Genomic DNA, 12,486 nt, shown 5'->3' with positions numbered 1-12,486 from the left:
TCAACACTGCCAGCCCCACTAACACTGCCCCCATCTTGTTCTGCGAGAAGGTTCACAGGCCATATGTCACGCTTCTGCCTCCTCCTGCACACACACACACACACACACACTCGCGCGCACATTCACACACACACGCCAGCAGATGGTGTTTGGAGGTGACAGCTCTTCCTGAACTTCCATGCCCGCCTTCCAACCTTTTCCACCCGAGTAAATCCTCATGCATGTGTCAATCCATCTTAATGCATTTATGATTACAATAATGCTGAGTCTTGACACCATAAGAAAGGTATTGGCGATATATATATATATATATTTTATAAAGGTCTCTGCAGTTGGCACACTCAATTAAGTGGGGTGCACACACATCCTGTACCGATACCAGCGGCCAGTATTTTAGCAAAAGGCTTGAGTGATGGATGTCTTGGAAAGATTATCGCGAGCGATGATTGTGTGGTGTGGGATATCTCAAGAAATGTTTTTCGTGATCAAAGTCAGGAAAGGCATGATTGATGTCTTTGAATGATTTATTTAGCACGGATCGTGTGGTAAGGGGTGTGAGTTTTTCCACATATACCAACAATTAGGGGTGATTTTAAGCCTGATTCTACCCTCCGGTGCGGAGTATGTAAAGATTTATTTCTGATTAAAAGAAATAAAGGTCTTACTGAGAGATATATTGGGAACATTATCCTGAGTGATTATAATATGATGTGGGGTGTGTGAAGAATATAAATATTGTTTCAAGATTAAAGCAAAGGCCCGATTATCAGATGTCGCTCAGAGATTATTTTAAGCAATTATCGTTTGGTGTGACGTGGTGTTAAGAGTAATTTTTCCGATAAAAGTCAATAAAGGCCAGATTGATGGATGTCTCCGAAAGATTATCCTGAGTGAATATCTTTTGGTAGAGCAGAAAGGGTCATTTTAAATGATGGATGTCTTGGAAAGATTACGGTACTCGAAAATATTTTCCTTTGGTGTGGGATGTATTAAGAGTGAGTCAGTAATGGCCCGATGGTTGGATGTGTCTAAAAGATTATCCTGAGTGACTATCCTCTGGCAGGCTTGTGTTAAGAGTCATTTCTTTGGTCAAAATCAACAAAGGCCCAAATGACAGATTCATCTGAAAGACAACCCTGGTAGATTATCCTAATGTATTTCTCGGAAGCCTGATCGTGACAGATTATTGTTTGGTGTGGTCTGAGTTAAAAGTGAATGTCAGTAAAGGCGAGATCGTCAGACGAAAAAAAAAAGTATACTCGGGAATACCCTGCGTTATTTAACCTTTGACCCCATCCAACCAAGCATTCTGACATAGATTTGGACAATTTCAATATGACTATTTTGAATAGTAAAAGATGTCAGACATTGTCTCTGAAAGGAGAAGGAAAATGATCGGCCACGTACTCCGGCTGCCAAGAGAGAGACCGGCAAGTGTGGCCATGGACTGGATGCCAGAGGGTGGAAAGAGGAAGAGAGGTAGGCCAAAGAAGACGTGGCGACAGACTGCCAAAGAAGACCTCGGTGAGATGGGTGTCAGCTGGCATGGAGCAAGAAAGGTCGCCAGTGACCGGAACAAATGGAGGAGGCTCGTCGCCCAATGTTCCAAATAGGAGCGGGCGGAACTAACTAACTAAAAAAGATGTGTCAGGGACTGTGTCCGATGTTAGCCCAGTTGCCGTGGTAAACAACTCCTAAACTGCTTCTTTTAAGGCACAGTCGAGCTATATTGAATCACAAAAAGTGAATGTTAGCCATCAGTTGTGCTCGGCTTGGTGGGAGAGACTTTATAAAAACATCATATAAATCTTGAGCAAACCATTCCATTTTCAGCTCTGAACACGGCAGTCTCTTGAGGGCTTTTCATTTGCTTGCTATAAACATTTACAGTGCTGTGAAAATATAAATTTACTCTTCCTGATTTGTTTCTAGCAGACACATAAATGTTTCCAATCAGCAATCCAATTTCAAGACGTCCCTTTTTTAAGACTTTTGTCTCATAAGTCATAAACGCTGACCTTATTTGAGGCCACTGAGGTCTGCAGTTGTTTGTTTGTCGTTCTGCATTTGATTGTCATATAAACGGGGTATTGCCTATTTTTTAAGTTTTACAATAGTGTCCGCATGAAAATAAGAACTGGAATCATCCATCCATCCATTTTCCGATCCGTTTTATCCTTACAAGGGTCGCAAGGGGCGCTGGAGCCTAACCCGGCCGTCTTTGGGCAGTAGGCGGGGGACACCCTGAACCGGTTACCGCCAGCCAATCGCAGGGCACACATAGACGAACAGCGACCCGTGAACACAAATACGTCAGAGCAGAGTAGAGAGGCACAAATGCAAGACAGCATAATCATGAACAACTCAGCTTTGTCAAACATTCCTGAGGCTGGGTTGATGCAACAGATTTTTGCGCCATGTTGCTTTTGTCTGGATTCACTGTTGTGCAAAACGAAGCTTTATGATGCATTTTTACGGCACCTGTACGCTGAGCTGAGTGCTTAGCCGTCTTTTCACCCCCGCGGCGATCGTTAAGCCACCAAATTGGAGAAAAAAAAATTAACAGACCCAGCACAGTGTGCAGTGAACTTTGACCCCCCCCCCCTGCCAGTGCACGCTTGACTAAGTGCGTGTGTGTGTGTGTTGGGGAGGGGGGGGGGGGGTGAGTCAGCCTGAAAGGTTAAGCAAAGAATGCGTGCAGCCCGCCGCTGTACCTCGCATAATTGGACCATTTGTGGCAAGGTCACGCAAAGAACCAGCAACAGCCCCCCTTGCCCCCCAAAAAATCCAATGCACCAGGGGGATGATGGCAACAAAGGCTCGATTTTAACACTATTTTCATATTCTGCTTTGTTTAAAGGAGAATGACGAAAAGTGTGTGCATCTTTTTTCGGTAATGAGCTTAAAAGCTACATTTAGAGAGTCATCATCAGTAAATGACAACAAAAACGTTTTTGTTCATGAAAATCTGTTCAAAATTCAACTAACAAAAACGTGTCATAAAGTTTAAATTATTATTTTCTATTGGTGCTTTTCATCATGTGAAATGAATATTTGAAATAGAAATAATGGAATGAAATAAAACAATAAACTACAAATAAATCAAATAAAAAATAATTGCATAATTAAAATGAGAATGAATGCAAATTGTACATGAATTAATTAATAAAAAAACTGAAATATATAATCTGAAGTAACTGGATTGAACCTATTTTAGTTATTTAGGTTAATTTAATTGACCAATTCATGAAGTTAATTGACCAGTGATTTTCTTTATTTCCAAATAATTATGATTTAGGAATTCAGCACCTATAAACCAACATTTTTTATTCCTTGGCCAATTTCATTTATTCATTCATTCTATGGGCAATTTATTTTTGACACGAATGGTTTTTAATTCTTAAATAATTCATAGTTTATTTCATCATGTATTCACTTATTTTGTGAACAACTGTTCATTTTACCTCTGCATTATTTAATTTCCTGTAATTATTTGATTTATATGCTGCAATGGTTAATATGGCTATATGTGTTTTTTTTCTCTGAATAGTAACTAATCCTGATACAGTCGTTTACTGACAAACTAAACATGAAACAAAGAGAAGTGTAACACTAACATACCGTACAATGGAAAATGCCAGACAGGAATCGGAAAACCAGCATCAATAGGCACAATGTTATCGCCGTTTGAGTAATAGCTCTACAAACACAAATGGTGCATCAACACAGATAGACTATAACAAGACTTACAGGTGTATTTGTATCGTCCTTTGTGAAAAACAACTAATGGTCAGGTTAAGAGTGTGCATCTCTCCTGTAAAAGACAATTCTATAGGTATCTCGACAAATGGGGTGTGATACGATCCAAGGATGGCTCATTTTAAAGTGGAACGATTCGATTGGTCTGATTCGATCTTTCAAACCCAACATAATTGTATGATTCAAATTGATTTTCATTATACTCCGAGTTACTGTAGTTTACCAAGTCGATTACAATAGTTGTAAAAGTCTTCTTTTTTTGTCTTCAAGACTGTCTTATATTGCCCCCCAGTGGCCGAGTTGTGCATACTAGAAGAAGTCACATTGCAAGAACAATAATGCGCAAACAGTGTAATTGTTTAAGATGAGATAAGAAGATAAGAAAACCTTTATTAGTCTCGCAATGGAGAAATTCCCAATTCACAGCAGCAAAGTTATGAAAGGAAGAAGTAGAACAACAAAATATTCTTAAATAATATAAAATTCTATTTAGTTATGTTATTTCTACATGTTTTCCATCCATCCATACACCCGTTTTCTATTGCGCTTATCCTCACGGAGCCTAGCCCAGCTGTCTTTGGCCAGTAGGCAGGGGTACACCCTGAACCGGTCGCCAGCCAATCGCAGGGCACACATGGACGAACAACCATCCGCACTCACACTCGCACCTAAGGACAATCGAGTGTCCAATCGACATACTGTTTATATTTTTGGAATGTGGGAGGAAACCGGAGTACCCGGAGAAAACCCAAGCAGGCACGGGGAGAACATGCAAACTCCATAAAGGATGGCCGGAGCTGGAATCGAAGCCTGCACCTCTGCACTGTGAGGCCGACGTGCTCACCATATGCCCACCGTCCCACCCTCTATATGATTTGTAAAGTAAACATTTTAGAGAACTATAGTATTTCACAATTTTGTAGGGATATTTGGCGGGACTGAAACCGATTAATAGCATCTCCTTTCCTTTCAATTAGGAAACTAGATTTATTGTGACAATATGTTCAAGACACTTGTACTGTACTTCTCTTTTGAATGTCTTCACGTGTTTCTTGGTCACTTGAGATTTTGGGGCAACAAGTGATACCATGTTGACTGAAGAAGGTGGGCATGAATAATGCAGCAGGGAGACCCCACTCAGAGGAAGTCAGAGCTGCAGGGAGGATGGACATGGCCCTCGTTGACTTTATGGCCCGTGCAAACACAAAGTGTGTCCTCAGCTGAGTTGTTGTGTTCTTAAACAAGCTTCTTGGCCATAAAAGCACCAAAGGGAGCTCTGCCTCCCAAACAAAAAGGAAGCAACGATGACTGCGACTCCGCAAATGCGAAAAACAAACACTACCCTCCAAAAATTACAGAAGAAAAATAAAATACAATTCTTAAAATGGAGTAAAGCGCAAATGTGTGGTTTGTGCAGAAATTTTGAATGAGATTTAAGGAACCACTCACGGGAAAGTTGCAATATTACGATAATGGTGAGGCTATTTTGAGGGGGAAAAAACCCCCCTATAATGCTGAAGAAGCAACAACATGAGAAAGAAAGTCAACATTTTTATTCATGGACATCACAAGCTTTGTCAAATCGGTTTCTCTTTTGATACTAAAACAACAGAAAATGCAGTTATTCTTGTAAAATTATGACTTTTTTCCCCCCTTGTGATATTATGTCTTCGGTTTTTATTCCTCTTAAAATTGGTTATTTTCTGCTTAAAAATTCGGAGAGTTGGTGTCATGACTGGGTTTAGGGACCAACAGGTGGCACTGTAGGGCTCCCCCCGGCAGCTGCACACCTGTTGGTCATCGGTAATCAGGCCTTTAAAAGGACTCCCAGCCCGAAGACTCGGTGTCGGCTCATTGTTTGCTTCTTGCTACTGTCACGCTCGTTTGTTTACTGCTCCTTTGCTGCTGTCATGTTTGTTTCTGTCATGGTTCTGTTCCTGTCAGTTTTTTGCCACAGTCATGGTTTTGTTTTGCTACTTTGGATTAGTTTTGGTTGTTAGCACTTTGTTTGTTTTGGATTTAGTTTTCTTTGTTTTAAATACAATACATCAAGTACACCCTGCTCCTCCCTCCTGCCTGCTCTTTGGGGTCCACCAGCACGCAACGTGACGGTTGGAGAGTCATTTTCCAATTTGATTCTGGTAAAGTAATTATTTGGTAAAAAAAATAACAAATTTAATGCCATAATGTTTCCACAATATCATATTAAATAAATCTTTACTTTTGTCAAGAAAACAAACAAAACAGTGTACAGAGTGTGAATGCTTTTATCACCTCTGCACACACACACACACACACACACACGCACACATGCATGCAACACCTCATGGGACATAAATATTTCAGAGTTGTTGTTAGTTCCAGTCTGCTGGCTTTCAACAAGCCTGCAGCGGAACAACAAACAACACCTTCCGGACTACAATGTCATAAGTTCACAACTTGTTAAGACTAAATACTTGAAACTGATCTGACTTCTGTGTTGAATCTGCGGGTACATGTTTGCACGCTAACCTTGTTATTCATCCTCTAAAAATATCAACATGATGCTCCCAGGGGCATTTTGAACTCGAAATGCACACCTACGCCAGTATTTATCTTCCCATCACAAGGTGTTCAAAAAAAAATAAATGAATCAATAAAAAAATTTGAATTAAAAAAACGGAGAACACGCAAATTCCACACAGGGAGGCTGGAATTGAAACCGGTACCTCTGCACTGTGAGGTCAACGCGCTAACCACTGGACCACCGGGCCACCCTACAAATGAAAATGTAAATAATAAATAATGGTACCGTAATTATACAGGCAGCCCAGTAGATGACTGGTTACCGCGTCAGCCTCACAGTGCAGAGGTGCAGGGTTTGATTCCGCCTCAGGCCTTCCTGTGTGGAATTTGCATGTTCTTCCCGTGCTTGCGTGGGTTTTCTCCGGGTACTCCAGTTTCCTCCCACATTCCGAAAACATGTGCGGCAGGCTGATTCAACACTCTAAATCAGCGATCGCCAAAATACGGCCCGCGGGCCGGATCCAGCAGCGGCCCTGCGCGGCAAGTTAATGGTACAATCTAAATCATCCCGAGGTGTGAGTGTGAGCACGGATGTTTGTTCGTCTATGTGCCCTGAGATTGGCTCTCAACCAGATCAGGACGTCCCCCGCCTACTGCCCGAAGACAGCCGGAATGAGTTCCAGCATGCGCCATGCATGACCTTTGTGAGGAAAAGCTAACCAGAAAATGGTTGGATGGATGCTAATTATACATTTGAACCATCTTGTCCAATCCTTGACGAAAATTGGGTAGATTGGAGTTAGAATACATAACATGAGATTATGATTTAAGTAGGCTACATTGAAGGGACACAGACCAAGTATGATTTCATTTGTGAAATTTGCCTTGTATAGAACACGGGTGGCCAACCAGCGACTCGTGAGCTGCATGCGGCTCTTTGGCTGGTTTAACGCGGCTCATGGGCTTTCACATGACAAGCGTCGAAAACGCCTCCACCGTGGCGCCGCGATTCAAACAACGGCTCTAAATACACAGAACTAACTACATCCGCCTATCATCAATTCCGTTACTTGATTGTCATACAGGGCAACCAATCAAATGACAACTGAATCACCGCTCATGCGCAAACAATGGTGCTCAACGCTAAGCGCTAAGATAGTCAGCTTTAAAGATAGGGGTGCCCAATACGTCAATCGCGATCGACCCGGAGCCAGCGGACTGGTCTCAAGTCGAGCGCAAGTGTTGGGAAGAGGAAATGAGGGTTGGGGGCGTATGTCTGTGCGTTTCGATTTCGTTCGTGTTCAGTGAAGTTCCGTCTCTCGGTGTTTGTGCGTGCCTGTGTGTGTGTGTGTGTGTGTGTGTGTGTGTGTGTGCATGCGCTCACGTGCATGTGCGCGATGTGGGTCTTTGCAGTAACGCAGTAAAAAAACTGGCTCTTAGTCTCTGACCGGTTGGCCACCCCTGGTATAGACCATCAAGGATGATGTTGATATGGTGTAGTAGAGGTGCGTAGAACAATAAATAAGGTGCATCTCAGAGTTGTATTGAATGTAAGATGTAGACATGGAGCTATAAAAGTTGGAAAGAGCATATGTTGTAGATGTGAATTAGAGTTGTATGGAACATGCGATGTTGATGTCGTGCATTATAGTTGTCATATAAAAGGAGATGGAAATATGGCATGTTAGATTTCTCTGAGATCAACATAGGGTACATTAGAGGGGTATAAAACCTTAAATATGATGTAAATTTGGTATACTGGAGTTGGAAAGACGGAGCAGATTTTAATATGAAACATTTCATCCATGTGCTGTTTATAGAGTTGTATTGTAATGTTGTAATGGGCATATGATGTGGAAATTGCACATTCTAGTTGTATATTAAGATTAAGATTAAGATATCCTTTATTTGTCCCGCAATGGGGAAATTACAATCAGAATTCAGAAAGGAAAACGCTGGGTAGGGAGAGGGAATGCTATATAGCATTGAATGAGATGGAAATATGGCACAATATGGAGAGCATATTTAATTATGATGTCAATTTGGTCTATTACAGAAGGTGATATAGCTATCGGTGCCTTAGAACTGTGTAGAACATTAGATAGGATCGAATTATCTTATATTGTTGAGTTGTATAAAACATTTGATGTCGATATGGTGCATTACAGTTGTATCGAACACTCAATATTATTAGATATGTATCAATTGTATTAGAGATGTATAAAACATCATGTGCACAGAATTACGTGGGTGTTTAGACTTGCGGTGTAAATGCATCCAAAAGTTACACAGTTGGTGACAAACAGTCACGATGTGAGCCCTTGTGATTTGTTTGTTGCGACATTTCATTTGATCCGGGCGTCAAGCGCTGACAACCGAAAATGAAAATGATCCATTCATCGATTAGGCGGACGGGAACAATCCATCAAGAAAAATAAGAGAGCGTTTGAGTTTGAAAAAAGGGAGTTTGAAGAAAGGGAAGACAGTTGCTACAGCAATGCCATTTGTCAAAGAGCCATTAAAGTGTCCAAAATTCAATGAAGAGGATCTCCAGTTTCTTACAGGTTTTTGCCTGGCATCACGTTCCATGCACTGAAATTCCGCACTTTTTGTCGGATCAATGCTCCTCTTTTGTCCTGAGGACACCGAAGAGCGAGAGCTTGTCAAATATGACACGAGCAACAAATATAAAGAAAACTGCAGAACTTTGGGCTCTCTGCAATTTGGAAATTTGCACAAGCCAGGCAACCAAATAGCTTCGGCTCGTGTCACGACTCGTCATAGACTTTAGAAGAAGAAAAAAAAATCCCAAAGTTGTCTTTCCCACGCTTTTAAAGCCATGCGGCCCTTTCATCATCCCGACAGAGATGACGCACCCTCCCAACCCTGCGTGGCTTTTGGCGTTCAATTTTTTATCTTAATACTCATATTTAAACATATAAAACATTCAAATCATTTGTCACTATTAAAATGAATGACAATGCAAATAATGTGTTCCAACCTTTTTTAATGAGACAAGCGCTCAACATTATTGAAGTTTAGAAGTTTTTGCATCCTGATTTTATGCATAAATTCAATCGGCCTACTGGTGTGTGCGCCTAAGCCGCTGGGTTAGCAGTATAATCCCGACAGATACAACAGATCGAATATGCTTTGATTTGAGGGTATAACATAAAAAGTACCATTAAATTAAGCAGTGACTACTCCCTAAAAAACGTGATTCATTTAGTGAGGCTTGAAAAGAGGATCAAAACGGGGTCAATAATTCCTGATCCTTGCGGTATTTTGACAAAAGTGTCTCACCGACATGTTAAGACTCTTTGCGGCATCTTGGTGCACAGGAACTACGGTATGTGTATCTGTGGTTTTATTGCTCTTTTTTGATTGTAAGGTGTTTTGAAAGGTGCTTATAAATAAAATGTATTATTATTTATGATTATGTTTAAGTGAAGGAACGAGCTTCATTCATTCCGGCCAGAGCCTCGTCTAATCGGAAAAAAATGCCGTGCTCACATCTTGTGGCATCGATAGGAAGTTTTAAAGCTTGTGTCAACCAACTACATCCATCCATCCATCCATTTTCTGACCCGCTTAATCCTCACTAGGGTCGCGGGGGGGGGGGGGGGTGCCGGAGCCTATCCCAGCCGTCATCGGGCAGTAGGCGGGGGGCACCCTGAACCGGTTGCAGGGCACACACAGACGAACAACCATGCGCACTCACACTCACAATTTAGTGTGTTCAACTACATCTTTTTCATAAACATCTCATGATAGGGACCACAATAGCTTACATTTCACCTGAAAATGATAAAGTCAGTCATTTGAAACCAGTGTTTTTTTTTTTTAAGTAGGTGAAAAGCTGAGCTGCCAGGTTTCATCTGTTTCCCCGCAATTTATCGTCACTCGAAAGGGAATTTTTGGAGGGGAATTCTCACAAGCGAGACACTCGACATACTCAGATTGTTGAGGCGCAACCAGTGGCGTCTCATGATTGCAAAAAAACAAGCGCCTGCCGGCCCGTGGCAGTGCAGTTCCATGATTACCAATTATGCTCGGCCTCCGTTGGCGTGCGGAGCAGCGCTTTATCAGCCGGAGTCCTCGTTGCTTATTATTACTCCATTATCATTGTGGCTGCTGGAATATTGATTTTTTTCTTTTCTTTTTTGTTGTTTTGTTTTTGATTGTCATTGCGTAGAAGTCATTCTATAATGAGACACGGTGTGACGCTGGGAAGAGCAATGCACCCCTCCCCCTCCACAAACCAGTCGCCATCAGGCACCACATATGCACACACACCTTTGACACCAGAATAGTCAGTCATTTACTGCGTTTATCAATAGAAACACAATCCAAAGTCTTTCGAACGATCGCAATATTTACATTCATATTAAATTAAAGAACAGTCGGGCCAGGAGTGTTGCCGTGAATCTTAACAAAAATTTTGACTAATGACACCCTCCTGAAAAATGTTTTGAATTGTCTTTAATAATAAACACCATAAGTCTATGATCGCAAAACAATTTCATCACATTTCAGACCATTCACAAAGGATTTGAATAGAATTCCCATGTTCATAAAAAGCTGCTCAATGTACTTCAGTGCCTCATAGAGAACACTTTTGCACGAGACCAAGTATTTCAGCCAGCATGACAAAGAAAAATTTGCGGTAATTATGTGAAGTGGGCAGATTGTATTCACACATGGTGCACAGTGTGAAAAAGTCAGAATAAGCAGCAATATGCATCGCTGCATCGTTCCCGCAGGGAGGAATGTGCTCGTAAGTTGGCTTGTGCTGACAGATGAGCGGCCGGGCAGCTAGTGGAGAAGCCGCGATTTGCTGAGTGCGCTGCGAATTGCCAAGAAAACAGACTTTAAAATTCAACCCCCGACTGCTGGAGAACGGGAGAATGTATTTACATGACCACCGCAGGCAATCACAATTGAATGAAAAAATAATAACACATGTATTTTTAAGGCTTCTCTGCCTGTCAGCTGCCCTTGTCCCATGCAGCATGAGTACGTGTCCAAAAAATAAATGTTATTCATTTTGACTAATTTATTAACTGTTAAGGGATATTTTCTTTGTTTTTTTTGCAAAACGTTGTATTTTTATTGGTGTGGTAACTCACCTTTTACAATTTTGAAATAGGCCAAGTAGCTCTCCAGCTATAAGGCCCGCAATCTATGGTTGGCAGCAATACCCTATCTACTGTATCCATACATGTCTCAAAATATACAATATGTTGTTTAATAACATCATACCTAATTTAATAGATTTCTTTAAAATGACAATAAATTGTAAAATATTACTTCTATAACTGACAACATTTGAATGGTGATGCTACAGATCCCAGAATGCTTATGGTAGCTAGCGTCATCCTACCTTGCTACAGTATACATTTAGATAAGATTACAGCACATTTGACAATAAATGTATTCAATTCAATTCAATATCATACATATTACAATAACATATATATTTAATGACCGTAGAAATGTATAGCTCGGCTAGTAAGTACCCTGACACTGTTGAGGTACGGTTATGCTAATTACGCCAGTTTAGCATAATCTATTTATTCGATATGAGTAGATTAACATACTGTATTAACACTGACCAATAAATGAAGCGTTGTTCTTGTCTTACTTTAGCTGGAAAACAATTTATATCATTCATTGATCTTCCGAACCGCTTGATCCTCACTAGGGTCGCGGGGGGTGCTGGAGCCTATCCCAGCTGTCTCCGGGCAGTAGGCGGGGGACAATTTATATCATATTACTCATAATTTTATGAATTCAAATGCTAAAAAGTCTGGTACCTTAGTTGGATTTGTTTTCAATGTTTCAATTTCCAAGTCACTTGCGTGCACCATCCTATCTGTTGATACATAGAATCATGTTACAAAACAAAACATCTTCAAATAACAGTTAGCCATACATTTTCAAATTAACTGGACCAACCCTGTTGCGGAAGGATCATATTCGTATTCGCAAAGGTTGGCTTAAAAAAAAAATCGTATTAGCAAGGGTTGGCTTAGAAAAAAATCCATAATAATAACAAAATTAACACGAAAAAACATGTATTCCAAATCTACATTTGGAATCTATTTGAAAATATGTATGAACATTTAACTCTTTCAACATTAAAATAATGTAAAACGTTGCATTTGACACCATTCCGATGTTTTGAGGTTAAAAACAACGCTATAACCGAAGCAACACAAA

This window comes from Hippocampus guttulatus, chromosome 2, assembly GCF_054856545.1.
Source record: "Hippocampus guttulatus isolate MCC_2025c chromosome 2, RoL_Hgut_1.0, whole genome shotgun sequence".
NCBI classification, from domain to species: domain Eukaryota; kingdom Metazoa; phylum Chordata; class Actinopteri; order Syngnathiformes; family Syngnathidae; genus Hippocampus; species Hippocampus guttulatus.
The sequence above is the reverse complement of the archived record's forward strand: the minus strand, read 5'-3'. Positions refer to the sequence as shown.